The 15,979-nt window shown below is 44.4% G+C and overlaps 1 non-coding gene across 1 annotated transcript; it reads right to left on the bottom strand.

Annotated features, from left to right (window-relative positions):
* Window positions 1–5,603: 5,603 nt before the first annotated feature.
* Window positions 5,604–5,708, bottom strand: LOC128571337 (U6 spliceosomal RNA). Its single transcript, XR_008375768.1, has one exon. It is a non-coding gene; the product is annotated as a U6 spliceosomal RNA (small nuclear RNA).
* Window positions 5,709–15,979: the final 10,271 nt, after the last annotated feature.

The following is a 15,979-nucleotide window of genomic DNA, read 5'->3' on the forward strand; positions in this document are numbered from 1 at the left end:
TGGCTGGCCCCAGGGTGAACCCAGGGAGATGCTGAGAATGCAGAGAGCTGTGGTACCCTAGCTCTTCACTTTCTGGAAGTGTCACAGTGTAAGGTGAGGCTGTTGTAAGTAAGTTTATGATTTTGTGTTGGGCCATGTTCGTGGCCATCCTGGACAGCTGGTTGGACACCACTGGCTTAAATCCACATGTGGAAAGTTGCCCCAGACAGTTATATTTGCAAGTCTGTTTATAAAATGGTGCCCACGGTAGGACCCCACTGTGATGACCCGGTGGTCGTGTCTGTCAGTGCACAAGGAGCAAGGATCCAACAGCTGACGGTTTGCACTCTCCAATGATGACACCTTGGCTATCCCATCCGAGGGTCCTCCCTCCAGGCAGGGCTGCCCTCCTCAGGCTCTGACACCGCAGTTGCCCCCAGCTGCGTGGTGTGGGCAGCTGGAGAGTGGATCTGACTCCTCTGTGCCTTGACCCCTTATCTGGGGATGATTACAGCTTCCTTGGGAAATGACAAGGGTCAAAATGAGTCATGTAGTGCACAGATATTTACATATGCATGTATACCTACCGTTGTTCTTTGGTATGTGTGGGGGATGGGTTCTAGGACCACCTGGGGGTACCAAAGTCCACAGATGCTCAAGGCCTCCCTGATATAAAACAGGGTAGCATTTGCATATAACTGCACCCTTTCCCCGGCACACCTCTGGATTCCTTATAACACCCAATACAATGTAAAGGCTATGTAAGTAGTTATTATGCTGCATTGTTTAGGGAATGATGACAAGAAAAACGTCTGTCCACGTTCAATACAGACACAACCATTCACTTTTCTATTTACTGTTGGCTGAATCCATGGATGTGCAGGGCCGATAGTGTGTGTGTGTGAGAGAGAGAGAATGCTCGCGGTATGTTTCTGTATACTCACTCAGGGCTGTAGGTAAATGTGTTTATTATGTGTGACGCTCATTCTACATGTTGTGTACACTTAGTCATGGTGTCCACCATGCAGCCAGCACGCCACATAGGTTAGCTAGTGCTGTTATTGTCCTTGGACATTTCACTTCAGATCCCGTCTCCCCACCCCCAGCCCTAACTCCTGCATTGCTTTCCCAACCCCTCCCATGGCCCTAGGACATCCTGTGACCTGCCTATCCCCCCATAGGCTTTCCCCTGGTGCCCCAACTTATCCTCACACAACCACCCCAGGTCCTTTGCACATGCTGCTTCTGCTGATGCTTGTTACCCCCACTCTGCTAAGTGATAATTTATTAGTGACATGATCTAAGGATGTCTCCATCATCTCTCTCTTTCTCCTTTAGTGCAGTGTCCCTGGAGCATGTTGCCATAGGACCCCATGTCAGTTTACCATCGAGGTCCCACCCAGAATGTCAGGCTGTGAGATAGAGTGTGGCTACTCTTCAGTGTCCCCAAAATGTGGACAGTGCCCTGCTCCAGCAGGACCTCAGTAAGGATTTGAGTCACGAGTGTAGTGTCCTACCAGCACTTACCTCTGGGCAGAAAGGTTTTGTAAGTTCTTTTTCATTCATTTTGTTGCATATATCTTACTTACTTTCAAAAACACACAGGGAACAAAGTCGTTTTTCAGAATAGGTTGAAGGGCCGAGTGCAGTGGCACACACTGTAATCCCAGGACTCTGGGAGGCTGAGGCAGGTCAATTGCCTGAGCTCAGGAGTTTGAGACCAGCAAGAGTGAGAGACCCTATTTCTAAAAATAGCTGGATGCTGCATGTGGTGGCATCGAGGGCGCTCCTAGAAAAGAAATTGCCACTGACATTTGGAGCAAATTTATTTATCGTCCTGATGTGTGGAATGGGACACAGCTGAGTGCTGGGTGACAGAGAACCACAGCATCCTCCTGGCCGATGCTCAGATGGAGGTTGTGCTGGCCAAGGCTGTAATGGCTTGTCCTATTGGGTGAGGCCTTGGTCACTGCCCTGCCCACCCTGGGGAAAGGAGGGAAGCAGATGAGGTGCCGTGTGCACAGGATAACCTGAGCCCAAAAAGTGGGAGGGGGAGATGTTCAGGGCGTATAGGGACATCACCGTCGGCAAGGTATTTAAGGCAAGTTGGGGAGAGAAAGAATCAAGGCAAAGAATGGTGGAGACAGCACGTGAAGGGGCGTTGCTTTAACACGTTTTGCCATCCTAAACGTGTTCTCAGTTTCTCAGAGTTTGAGTGTACTATTTTTTGTTTCTTTCTCTCCCCATCTCTACCATTTTGTCTGCCCTTTTTAATCACTGTGTTCTGGCTTCTTCTGGTTTAATTGCATGGTGTCTGTCATGTGGCAGGCATGTCATTAATAGGACACATTCTTCGGTTCTTATTTAGCAAAAGATGATCCATGACCCACTCTCAGCGTGCAGCTTTGCAGAGCTGGTTTCTGTTCCAGATGACTTGCTGAGTGAGCAGTGTTGGCCGGGCTAGTGAACAGTCCTCCCCGAGTTCCATATGTACAGCGATGCTAATTAATGAGGAGGACCTTCCACAAGTTCATGCAGAGAGACCATCAAAGTTTCAGCGCTTCTCTCACAAGCACTGGATCTTTCCAAAGCCTCTGTCTTCCATTCCTTTTTTTCTGTGCCGTATTGAGAGATCTTTTTTCCTTCTTACTTGGTTCCCTAATCCACTCACTTCAAAGCACATAGTGGCTGAGGCTTCCATCGGTCACTCCTTGGGCATTGATGCATCTACGTGAAATGTCCACGCCCTGTCTAGAGGCTGCTCTGTGGTTAGTTATCATTAGGCCAATGGAACTTGCCTACAAGAGACTTAGGAATATGTAATATTTTTATCATTAAAAATTCTAGTCACAATGAGATGCTACTCGGTATCCATGAGAGTGGCTACTATCAGAAAACCAAGCTCACAAGCACTGAGGAGAAAGTGGAGAATCTGGAACCCTGTGCACCATTGGTGGGAATGAAAAATGGTGTTGTCACCATTGACAATAGTAGGGTGGTTCCTCAAAATATTAAAAATAGAATTATCATATGATGTAGCAATTCTACTTCTGGGTGTACAGTCAAAAGAAGTGAAAACAGGGACCCAAAAAGATACTTAGACATCTATGGTCATGGCAGCCTTCTTTATGATAACTAAAGGGTAGAAGAAACCCAAGTCTATGGATAAACCAAATACAGTGTCCACACAATGGGGTGTCCATTAGCCTTAAAAAGGAAGGACATTTTGACACCTGCTACATGGATGAACCCTTATTTTCACCCTTAGTTAGGTGAAATCAACAAGTCACAAAAGAACAAATGCTGTGTAATTCCATCGACATAAGGTACCTGGTGTAGTCAAGGCCGTGCAGACAGAGAGGAGAATGATGGTTGTCAGGAGAGGGAGGAACAGAGAGTTAGTGTTAATGGAGACAGTCTGGGAGATGGATGGTGGTGTTGGTTGAGCAACATTATAAATGTACTTAGTACCACCGAGCTGTACCCGTAAGATGGTTAAGTTGGTAAAGTCTGTGTTATATGTATTTTATCACAATTTTTTTTTTAAAGCCTGAATGCCTGGAAGAAATTCTAAGAAATACTTTAAATGACTATAAGTTCGAATGAACTTAAGAGTGGCAGACTGCCCCCAGAAGATGAAAATTTGTCCCCTACACCAGGGCCTTATAGGTAATTAATGAAATCTCCCCGATGGTCCGTTGGTGACTGAGACAGAACCAAAGGGTTCTTGGCAAGGGCCACAAGATGTCTGAGTTTGTCAGGATCAAATGTCCCTGCCCAGGAAAGCGCTTGGTGCTGGCCGGCAGCCCAGCCTGCTCTGCCAGGAGTCCAGGCCTCGCAGAAATCCATCTTCATTCTGGAACCTGCGGTGATGTGCCCAGCCAGCCTGTGCTTGGTCAGCCCTGGTCAGGAATCCAACCTGGTTCCATTTTCAATTTTGGAAGTGTTGTTGCAGATTAAAAACTGGTCAAATGATGGGTAAGAGTCAGAGTGAACAGCTGCTCTGTCCCCACCATCCTGCCAAGGCCTAAATGAGCCTCCAAGAAGCATCAGAGGATGAGGGATTGGTACCCATCAGGAGGGACTGTAGTCCAGGAAGGGCGTGGTGAGTGGGGTGGGGTGTGGAAGGGAGGGGGCCAGGAGGGACTGTAGTCAAGGGAGGGCGTGGTGAGGGGGGTGGGGTGGGGGAGGGAGGGCTGTGGGCCTTGGAAGGCCCATCTGTGCAGTGCTAAGGAACAATCATGGGAAGCCAGATCTGTCAGGGTTCTGATTAAATTTTAAGGACTGTTACAACAAAGACGTATGACAACCTTGTCTCCCCCTCATGAGATGGCTGAACTATTTAGCCCCTTTAAAAAAGGACACAACACTCAAAAGGATCAGTCATTTTTTATAGTGTGAGTATCAGTACATTTTCTTCACTTCCTTTTTAACTGTTTCTTATGTGTAAAAATCATCCATCCCCACTGGAATAGTTTAAAGAACCCCTGAACACCTTAGTAAGTCAGTCAATGGCTCGCCTTCTTCACCTGACCCACACCTGCTGCTGGGTTTTGATTGACAGGTGGTGTGAGTAGCACAAACCGAGCTGTTCTCGATTGTCCAGCCTATGCACAAATGCCTATGCATTTGGCTCCCTGCTGGGGAGGGGACCCTCGACACCTCTCAGCTTCAGCAGGGGCTCCCAAGGAGTCTGGTGTGGGATAAAATCTCCCTTCCTTAGCATCCACCAAAGACCTCTGGGAAACTGGCACCTTCCAAGCCTGCGTAGAGTCAGATGGGGGTCTCTCTTGCTGGGGGGACCTTATGCTCTGTGGGTCTTCAGGTGGGAGAGAGCCCCAACCCCCACCCTGCTACCAATGTAGAATGTGCAGTCAACAGCAAATACCTTGGTACTGAGGTCTGGAGAGAATTTTCATGGTGGTTCATGTGTATTTACTGTTAAAATAATCATCAAGGAAAATTTAGACACTATTTTTCTCCTGTTTTCTCACACAAAGATGTTTATTTGGGGTGTTTCCTTCCATTTTTTAAAATTCATGTTTATGTATGGCAGGAAAAAAGTTTTATACACATGCTTATCATGCTTTCTTACTTCACATGATAAAATACTAAAAAATTGTTATGATTTGAGTATACATGTATATTTAGTATGCAATTTTAGAAAGCTCTGAAAAATTCTGTTTACTTGATATACCATATTTAACAGTTTCTGCTTTGCTATTTTAGGCTAATTCTCAACTTTTATTTATTTATTTATTATTATTATTATTTTTTTTTTTTGTAGAGACAGTCTCACTGTACCGCCCTTGGGTAGAGTGCCGTGGCATCACACGGCTCACAGCAACCTCTAACTCTTGGGCTTACACGATTCTCTTGCCTCAGCCTCCCGAGCAGCTGGGAATACAGGCGCCCGCCACAACGCCCGGCTATTTTTTTGTTGCAGTTTGGCCGGGCCTGGGTTTGAACCTGCCACCCTCGGCATATGGGGCCGGCGCCCTACTCACTGAGCCACAGGCGCCGCTCTATTTATTTATTATTATTATTTTTTATTTTAACATATACATGTGTTCATTAGGCTTCCACTTTTTGCCTTCATTAAAATTAAAAAGTATTTTTTTTTAATAAATATGGAACACTTCACGAATTTGCGTGTCATCCTTGTAGGGGCCATGCTAATCTTCTCTGTATCGTTCCAATTTTAGTATATGTGCTGCCAAGCTGAGCACAAAGGATTTATTTTTTTGACACAGAGTCTCACTCTGTTGTGTGGCATCATAGCTCACAGCAACCTCAAACTCTTAGTCTCGAGAGATACCCTTGCCTCAGCCTCCCGAGTAGCTGGGCCTACAGGCAGCCCTACAATGCCTGGCTAGTTTTTAGAGATGGGGTCTCGCTCTTGCTCAGGCTGGTCTTGAACTCTTGAGCTCAAGCTGTGCACCTGCCTCTGCCTCTCAGAGTGCTAAGAGTATAGGTGTGAGCTTCCGCACCCTGCCTATTTCTAATCCTTAATTATTATGAACATCCGGGGAAAGTATATCTTCATAAAAGTAGTTTTTTTCATTTTTAATTATTTCCTGATGCCAAATATTGTTACTGGTGCCAAGGTGTTCTTCTGTTACTCTTGCCTCTGTTAGCAATAAAAAGTTTCTCTTTTTCTATGGCCTCATTGGCGGGTTTCAGGATTAACATTTATTTTCTAGTTGATTTTTGTGCATGTCGCTTAGTGAGCACTTTCTCCTTAGGTGGCTGACTGCAGCAGCGGCCCCTGTGCCCGGAATTTCCTCTTCCTGACTTGTCTGCCCTGTCCTGTAAGCATTTATAAACGCTGCATTCGTTACCCTGTGCTGTATTCAGCTTTGAGCTAACGTTGGTGGAAAACACAGATGAGAGTCTTTCCTCCCTGGGTCCAGGTGGAGAGTGAGACGGTCAGCACTTAAGCTAGTTGACCATCATGACAGGTGGAGAGTTGCAGGAAAGAAGGGAGCATGTGTGACTGCAGGACGTGCCCAGACAGACCTGCTTCGGGTTCAGCTTCCGAGAAGGATCCTCTGAGGGAAGGAGACTTATGCTGGGAGGTGGGCCTGGAAGGTGAGCAGAGGGCTCTCAAGAAGGTGTGAGGGTACAGGGTGGGACAGGGCAGTGTGCCAGAAGCCCCCAGAAAGTGTGATGTGTGAGAGGGGGAGAGGACCAGACAGGGCTGGTGAAGTTGGTGGGGGCCAAATCGTGACCTTGCCTTGCAGGTTGCATGTTGCACGGCGGAGCTGGGTTTGCCTCAAGTGTAGTAGCAAACACAGTGATTTGTCTCCGTGCATTCTCAGAAGAGTGCGTAGTGGGTAGGGAGGGTGACCTTTATACTTTGACCCAGAACAATTTCTCTGAACCCACTTGGGAGGTTCCTGGGTGACCAGCTGGATTTGAAATCTGGCCAGCTAGGATGCCCTTGACCTAGACAGTGGTTCTCCACATGACATCTTGGCCTTTCATTGCTAGGGCATGGTCAGCTTCAGACCCTTCACAACAAATTGCACACAAACTTTGAAATGCCTGCAAGTGACCACTCTGCTCTCTTGCATCAGATGCAAGTGACTGTGATATAAGTTAGAGTGATTTACTAATGTGGAAGGACTCCACGAACATCACCTTTGAGAGATACCTAGAGATGATTTCTCTAGACTTGAAAAAAAATTCCTTCCACTTCCAGGAAAATTTGCTTAGTGGGCTGCTTACCGCTTCTGTATCATGACCCACACATCCACATCAGAACCAAGGCCTGCCTGCCTCGACAGAGGACAGCTTCTTGGTCCTTCTAACAGCCATGCCCATCTGCCAATGGGCCTTAAAATGACTCATTTTCGTGAATTGTGTTTATAATCTTATACAGTTAGGGAATTGACCTGAAAATATAGACTGGGCTGGTAATAAAAATGTCACAATGAACTGCTTGTTATCCCTGAGCCCTTGCTGGCTAACTATTGCCTGTCTACACTGCTCTCTCAAAAAGTATTAGATGTTTATTGTCTAGGTTTTGGATAAACACATTGACCCGCAACCACATTTAGAATCAGTCAGACATTAAATTTCAATGGACGCTTCTATTTCATATTGTCATAGACCTCAATTCTCATTTTGAATTTTAATATGTTATTGTGGAATAACACACATACACCAGAGTGTGTAAAGGGTGCCCTGATCTTCAATATATAGTCCTGTGATTTTTTTTTTTTAATCTATATAGACACCCTGATGAAGCCACGAGCCGTCCCAGAGCCCAGGGGGTTTCTTCCTTCCCCTTCTTTTTTGATCCACCTCTCCCCAAGGGGACCACTCTCCCGAGTTCTTTCATCCACGAGTTTTTCATGTGCTTGACTTTCATATGAACAGAATCACGCGGTGTACTCTTTTGTGCTCGGCGTTTTTCCTTCAATATAATAACTGAGATTCAGCCTTGTTGTTGAATGTTTCAGTAGCTTGTTCTTTGTTAAATCCCACAATTTGTTTATTCACGTTCCTGTGGACGGACATTTGGACTGTTTCCAGGTTGGAGCTATTACAAAGAGTGCTGCTGTGAATATTCTTGTCCATGTCTTTTTTTGGACATTTACACTCATTCTTCCTGGATATGCTAGTATGGAATTACTGGGTTGTAGGGCGTGTGTGTGTTTAGTTTTAGTAAATCATGCCAAATTCCTTTATAAAGTAGTTGTACTAATTTATACACCCACGAGCAGTATATTAATAGCTGTGGCTGCTCTCTATCTTTGCCCAACACTTGGCTTTGACTCACATTTAATTCAATATGATATGATGTGAGGTATACAGGGGGGATTTCCAGAGTGACCGGGAGGATAAGATGATAAGTCTTGAGATTGTCCTGGTCCCTTGACTCCTGATTCCTGTGAATTAGGGACAATGGTCAAAGGCTAGGGGTGAGGTCAGCCTGGAAGGCAGTATTGGCCAAAAGCTTACAAGTCATTCTCGGAGTAAAGCCAAGGATGAGGTGGTCCCTGAGGATGGTGAAGTGAGGGGTTTTCAGAACCACTTTGGAAACTATAAGATGCCAAAATATACAAGTAAGATATTTGAAGAAATTTTTGTCAACCAGGAATAATTAGTTGGGGTGTTAGGTAGAAATAGATTGCATGCTCAAATTGGCTAATTTGAGGAGAAGTGAATAAAGGGCCTATTTTCAAAGACATTGAAAGGAGCAGGAAGGCTAGTGTGTTGGTCTCTTGCAGTGTGAAGACAGGAGGAAGAGTGCAGTCACTAGACACAGAAGATGCTGTGTGGTGAGGAGCCCCTGAAGTGTGGCCTTCAGTTGAGGATGGTCAGCCCATGAGACCCGTCAGGAGGCAGCTCAGGATCAACAGGTCCCCACCTCACTCTTGTCCATCCAATGACCCCAGAGGATGAGCCCAACCAGAAGTCAAGGACAAGGTAGCCATTTGTGCAGACTGATCTGAGTCCCTGTCCTTGGACAGAGCCTGGGTGGAGGAGGTGGAGAGAGGTGGCACGTGGGGAGGCAGAAGGTGTGCAGATAGCACGCTGGATTTACCGAGCACTCATCAGTCCTCATCTCATGAGCCCATGTGAGCAGCCTGCTTCATAAATCCTGTGCCTGGGAACCACACCAAACTTGGAGTATTTATTTTCTTGTCCATTTGCCTTTCTAAAAAATGATTAGTTAATTTCTATTCACTCATGGAGAGTCATTCAGGATCAGAAAGCACAAACGGATGATGTCCCTTAAGTCTCAGGTCATTAGCAGTTCATGGTGCGTTCCTTCCCTGCAGCATGAGCTCTGTGAAGGTCAGGACTGGTCCTTACCTGCTTCTGGATTCCCAGGGCTTAGCACATGGCCTGGCATACAGCAGCAGCAAAGGGATTATCTGCTGAATAAAGAGAAGGATTCCTGGTGTGAACCAGCCTTGAATGATAAGCACATCATCAGTAAATACATGAAGGAATAAGATTCGCACAGAGATGACAAACTGTAACAAAAATGCCAAGACAGTTCACATCATTATTTAGAAAATTGAACAAAGGCTGTCTTAGAGGTCGCCTATGAAACATGGAGACTTTGAGAGCATGGATTTGATGTCTTAGTAATGCAGGGGAAACAGTAAGCATAGTTCCTGCTCAGACAGTGGGTTATTTTGTGCCACTAGTCAAAGCCAATAGCCCTCCTGAGTGGAGGGCTCTGGAGGGCCTCTTAGTTTGTCTATGTGAGCCATTGCACAAATATTTGGTGTTGCTGACTTTGGGCTGAGTACACGTGCTTTGCCTGCACCAGCTACCCTGGTCACTGTGTCCAAGGAGTGAGCAGCATGCCCAGTGTCTTTGTTATGATTTCCATGTATCATGATTTGAATTCTCTCCTTAGCTACGTGTGACCTAAAACCAACCAGTGCACACCTCCCATTCTGTTCCTCTCGCTTCCTCTTCCTGGAAGTCCCTTGCCTTCTTTCTGGTCCCTGTGTCTCAAACTCTTCCCTAAGTGATACACCTGCCAAACCCTCAGCCCATGTATTTGGGTGAGATCTGTGCTAAGGCTCACCCGGGCAGCACACCCACCCCTTGGAGGCAGTAATTAGCTGAGAGGCAGGCTGGTCACTCACCTTGGGCTAATGGGACAACAGAACTTGCTCATGGAACCCTGCTGAGGTACTGGCAGAGGCCAGGGTGCTCGTCTTCTGGGGATGTGGTCCTAACATGCCAAAGATGCTATGGGTGGGGGGAGCTGAGAGCCAGGCCAGGAGGGAGGGCTGAGCAGGGCATCCTAGTGGCCTCAGCTAAGCCCTGGTCCAGCCAAGGCCAGAGCCTGAATGCGCCCTTGCACTTTGTGGCTGCAGGACACGTTGGTCATTATTCCTCGGCTTTTGTGTTGCGTGTACCATCATTTGCAACCAGAGGAATTCTGCTTCATTCCGAGGAACTTGCGGGCTAGACAGACAGTCATCTCTGCAGTTTCTCCCATTTCTTGTATGTCATGATCTAAGTCCAACACTGATTATGAAGCAGATGCTTCTAACATTGAGGAGGAGCTTGTCCGTGTCCACACATAAGAGTAAAGACAGCTGGAGGGAGGCCACGGTGACATCACGTGACACTGTGACCACCTGAGACGACCCCTTCATGTGGGAGTCTGGCTGTAAAGAGCACCATGTGCACTGAACACAAGGGCAGGTGAAACGGGGCAGCAGCTGAGAGGTGGTGCTCACACAACCGTGAGGCCACCGTGGTCAGCTAGGAAAGCCAGAGAGTGAGGCTCATGTCCTCTGCAGCAGGGTCACTTCCCTGCACCTCCTTTAGTTCTTTTGAATGAAAATGAACAATGACCTTATCTTCAAACTTTAAGAATTCAAGTTAAATATGACACCTGTGCAGCTGTGACCTCCTATGAGGCTCTGTCCTCTCCAGTTCTCTAAGTCTGCAGGATGACAAGGGTCCTCCCCACAGAAAGATGGTACAGCAGCACCATTTCCCTCCAACAAATATCAGGTTCTAGCTGATGTTCTCTATGTTTATAATTAAAACTAAAATTATACATTAGATCATTCTCAGATCACCAGAACAATGCAGGAACCTCCACATGTTTATATGTAAGTAGGTCAGGACATCAACGTTCCAGATGACACTTTATGTTGGAAAGAGTCTTATGCCTCATGGCCATGGCGTCCAGGCACCTCCCAGGGCTTGCACCTTCCTGCCGCCCCTGGACTGGGAGGCCTGATGCTGGAGGTAGCCTTGGCCTCTCATGCTCCCTGACCTCCATCCTCAACAGCACCAGCCCCCTCTTTTCCCAGCTGCTGCACCATGGCCTTGGGGAAGCATCAGAGACACATTGAGAGTGAATGCCTCGGACCTGGACAGTGAGGAACACCCAGGTTTTACTTATAATTCTCAGGAATAATGCAGCTGTGGAAGTGAATTACAGGCTGCTAATTGTTGGCTGCAGGGAAATGAATCACAGAGATCTAGAGATGCAGTGACATTCAGTTTAACTTTATCTTTGTCCAGATACAAAACTTGAGGTTATTTTCTTTAATTAATCATTTTATATTGCTGCACACAATAGTTTTTAAAATATTCATGGGTTGCCTAGTGATGTCTTGATAAATTTAATATATAGTGATCTGATTGGCATAATTAGCATATCCATCCTTTCAAAGTTGTATCATTTCTTTGTGTTTGGAACATTTGCTAGTCTCCTTCTAGCTGTTTGGAATTAACATTTTGCTTTTAATTCAACTTATCCTATAGTGCTATAGAACACAGTTGATTCCTTTTATCTAGTTGTAACTTTGTACCCTGTGACAGATCTCTCCCTATCCCTCCCTTCTCCATATCCTTATTTGGCAGCCTCCAGCTTCCTCTGTTCTACTTTTAACTTCTATGTGATCAGCTTGTTTTTGCTTCTACAAGAGAGAATATGCCGTGTCTGTCGGTTCCTAGCTTATGTCACTTTATACAGTGTCATCTATTTCCAACCATGTTGATGAAAAATCAGTTTTTCTTCTTTTTCTATGGTTACTCTTCCACTGTTTATAAACACCATATTTTTGTCTTTCTTTGAACTTGTGAAATTTCTTTATTTTATTCCTTTGAGGACTTATTGTGACATTCAGTATTACGGCTTTTGGCAATTACATTTTATTTTTAATTATAATGGACATATAAAATTTCTACATCTTTATTGAGCATATGTGATGATTTGATACAGGCACGCAATGTGGATTCATCAAATCAGATAATTGGTGCAATCATCACCTCAGGCATTTCTTATTTCTTCATGTCATTAACATTCCAATTTTACTTTTTATTTATTTTTAAGTTCATGTTAAATAGATTAAACACCATTCATTATTGGAAGGTAAAATTGATCCCTCAGTCTGCACAGCACTCACCAGCCTTCTCCTGAGAGTGTCACCAAGGGGCTGTAAGCTGCTCAGGGTGAGCAAGGCCAGAAGCAAGTTCAAATTCAGAGAGCCCTGGGTCCCTGCTCACTGGCCTGAGGTGGAGGTTACAGCAGCTGCTTCCTGCAGGGAAGGGAAACACTCGGAGCTCAACTCACCAGAGCATCCTGACATTGGAGCTACTCTTGGGGCTGGGGACACGGACTGGATGGCTGTGGGTGGGAAAGGGCTCAGAATGGAGTAAAACGCCACTGAGAAACAAACTCTGCACCCCGGGAGCTGAGGGGAGATTAAGGGCCATCACAGAGACCAGCACTAGATGTGGGCCAGAGCGTCCTTGTCACTCCCACATCATGGCCTGAACTCCCCTGCTCCCTCTCCTCACTCCACTCAAGTTCATGGGATTTCAAAGCAGACTTTGGGGTGATCCCTCCATTCTTCTTCCTCAATCCTGAGATGAATTTATTTCCATTTCAGGTTTTAGCGCACGGGCTGTGATAACCCAGGACCCCTTGACACCAGAGTTTTGTCTTTAGTAGGTTCTTGGTCTCAGTGATTAGTAGATCAGTGGTAAGACAGGATTTATTTACAGAAAAAAAAATACAAAAACACTAGAGCTCCTGGCAGAGAGAACCGAGGTCGGGGAAAAAGCTCTGTCTTTCCAGGAGGCACCTATGGCTCAGTGAGTAGGGCACCTACCCCATATACAGAGGGTGGTGGGTTCACCAGCCCCGGCCAAACTGCAACAAAAAAATAGCCAGGCATTGTGGCAGGTGCCTGTGGTCCCAGCTACTTGGGAGGCTGAGGCAAGAGAATGGCCTAAACCCAGGAGTTGGAGCTTGCTGTGAGCTGTGATGCTACCGCACTCTATCAAGAGTGATAAAATGAGACTCTGTCTCAAAAAAAAAAAGAACCCCTCATTCCCTCTCCCTCTTTCTGGGCTGTTTGCTCCGGGGTATATATAGTCACAAAGGGATTATTTAGCTGGAACTCAATTGTTACATTTAGCTGTCTGGGTCCTCTAAAGTTACATTCAGCTGGAACTCTGTTGTTACATTTGGCAACATGGGGTGGGAATTCAGTTAATGAATGGCTAAAATCCCTTTCATTCAGGCCCATGAACACCAGGATTGGTCTAGACCAGTGATTTTCAACTGATGTGCCATGAAAATTTATAAATATCATTAATTAAATTACTTTCTAATGAAGTTCAAAGGGCAGTAAGTATATTATTTTCTTTACTCTTTTTTTGAACAACATGATTTAAGTGTGTCACAGAAGTTTAACTACAGGTTCAACTATGCCATGAGATAAAAAGGTTGAAAAACATTGGTCGAGACCAACCTTGATTTTATCATTCTAGGAGTGGGTCAACTTCTGAGATGTAGTAGTGAGGCTGAGAGGTGGGGGTGCTACAAATGGGAATGGCCTGGGAAAGGAGGAGTATGAAGAGGAGACTGTAGAGTCTGCCATTGCCATCAGATGCTTTGTTTGATAAAATTAAATCAAAACCCATAAAATACCAAAATGCACTTTATTGTTGCCTCCCGAGGGGTAACATTATTTACCAGTATTTTTTAATTGTTTCAATATTTCTTTTATCATCATCTTCATTTAATAATGGAGATTTCAAAAATTGTGTAAAGCGAGCTCTTCCTTTTAAAATATTTTGGGGTTTCTTTACATTGCCACTCTTGTACGAGGTCTGACAATAAAGTTCGTGAACTCATCCAAGAACAAGGGTTTATCACTAAGGTCATCTTCGACCCAGTTCCTGACTGTAGTGATATTCAGCAACAAAGTATGTAGCGCTTTTTCTAAGATGAGTTCACAAATTTAATTGTGAGAACTTGTACGATAGCTCTGATGGCCATTCCGGAAAAAAAGTTTCAGTATTTCTTTGAAGTGTGGACTATGCCGGCAATAGTGCACAGCTCCCCTAGGGGATTACCACAAAGGTGACATAGTGATATTTAGCAATTGGGTGAATAGCACTTTTTCTAGGATGAGTTCATGAATTTAATTGTCTGACCTTGCATGTAACTCTGCATAGATATAATAATTTTAATACCACTGGTAATTGTCTCTTGTTCAAAGCACCTATTCATTTACACATGATCTGAAACTACACTTTATATTCTTTATAGCCTGCTTGTTTTTAACATCCAAGAACAAACATTCCATTTTTCACCTGCCAATTCTTAAGTACTATCATTGTCCATTCTTCATGAATCTGTTTAATCTTTGACATTAAAGGAACAGTTGCCAATTAAGCTCTCAAATTGATCAAGGAAGAATTAATTATATTCACTGAGGGTCTATTATTTCTTTAATGGCAAACATTTTGTCAGCTAGCATATTTAGGATAAAATACAATCAGTTTTGTGGAAGTTTTAGCTGCAAGATTATTTATGAATACAGAGTTAGGAAAGTCTTTTCTGCTCTTCTTCCTTCTAGAAATTCTTCATTGCTCAAACCTTGAGGATAAGTGATTCAGCAGCAGAGTCTCTGCTTCAAGATGTTCTTACCTGGTTCAGAAAGCTTTCTGCCTAAATTAGTTAAGCTTACTGTCTGATGTTTTTTTCAGCTCTATTGGATTTACTGGTTTCTCTTTGTGATCCCAGTATTAGGTTTATTATTGTTTTTCAAGTTTCATTTTTCTGTTTCTCTGCCTAACTTGTGACTTTGACAACACTTGCTCAAATTAGATACTAGGATACACTCTTCAGATGCCTGCTTAGTTTCCAACTCCCTTGCACACCTTATTCTTAGCTTCACAAAGCTATAGCTGCCTTGTGAGTTGGCTTTAGCCCCTTGTCTCAGGCAAGACTTGTTCTATACCTACACTGTTTTCTGACAAGCCCAGGAGTACCTCTGCTCTATAAATCCCCTACATCTCCATAGCTGACTGCATTCCATTGTCCTATTGATTGGAATTTACTGAATTCACTGCATAGACCTGACATCTTAGAGCTGTGGTTCTCATCCACAGCTATAAGTTAGATTTGGGAGGGAAAGTTGAAAAAAAAATCAGTGTATTCATTTTTAAAATTTCAATTATTGAGGGTGTAAAAATGGTTTTGTTAACATGGATATCAGTCAGGATATCAGTGCACGCATCTCCACATAGGGTTCATTGTACTTATTACCTCCTTTATTTCCAATTATTCTTTCCTCCTTCTTTATTTCCAATGATGTTTGCATCTCTTTGTGATGTTTTAACCATCAGTTACCTCCCAATTATTAGAGCGTACATGTGGTGTTTGTTTTCCAGTTTGAATACACTTTGCCTAGGATAATGGTCTTTAGTTCCATTCAAGTTGTTGCTGAAGACACCATTTAATTCCTTTTTATGGGTAATTAGTACTCCATGGAATATGTATAACACCTTTTTTTATTAAATCATAGCTGTGTACATGAATGAGATCATGGGGCACCATACACTGGTTTTATAGATCATTTGACACATTTTCATCACACTGGTTAACATAGCCTTCCTGGCATTTTCTTAGTTATTGTGTCAAGGCATTTACATTCTAACATTCACTAAGTTTCACATATAACCTTGTAAGATGCACCGCAGG

Source organism: Nycticebus coucang, chromosome 18, assembly GCF_027406575.1.
Source record: "Nycticebus coucang isolate mNycCou1 chromosome 18, mNycCou1.pri, whole genome shotgun sequence".
NCBI lineage: Eukaryota > Metazoa > Chordata > Mammalia > Primates > Lorisidae > Nycticebus > Nycticebus coucang.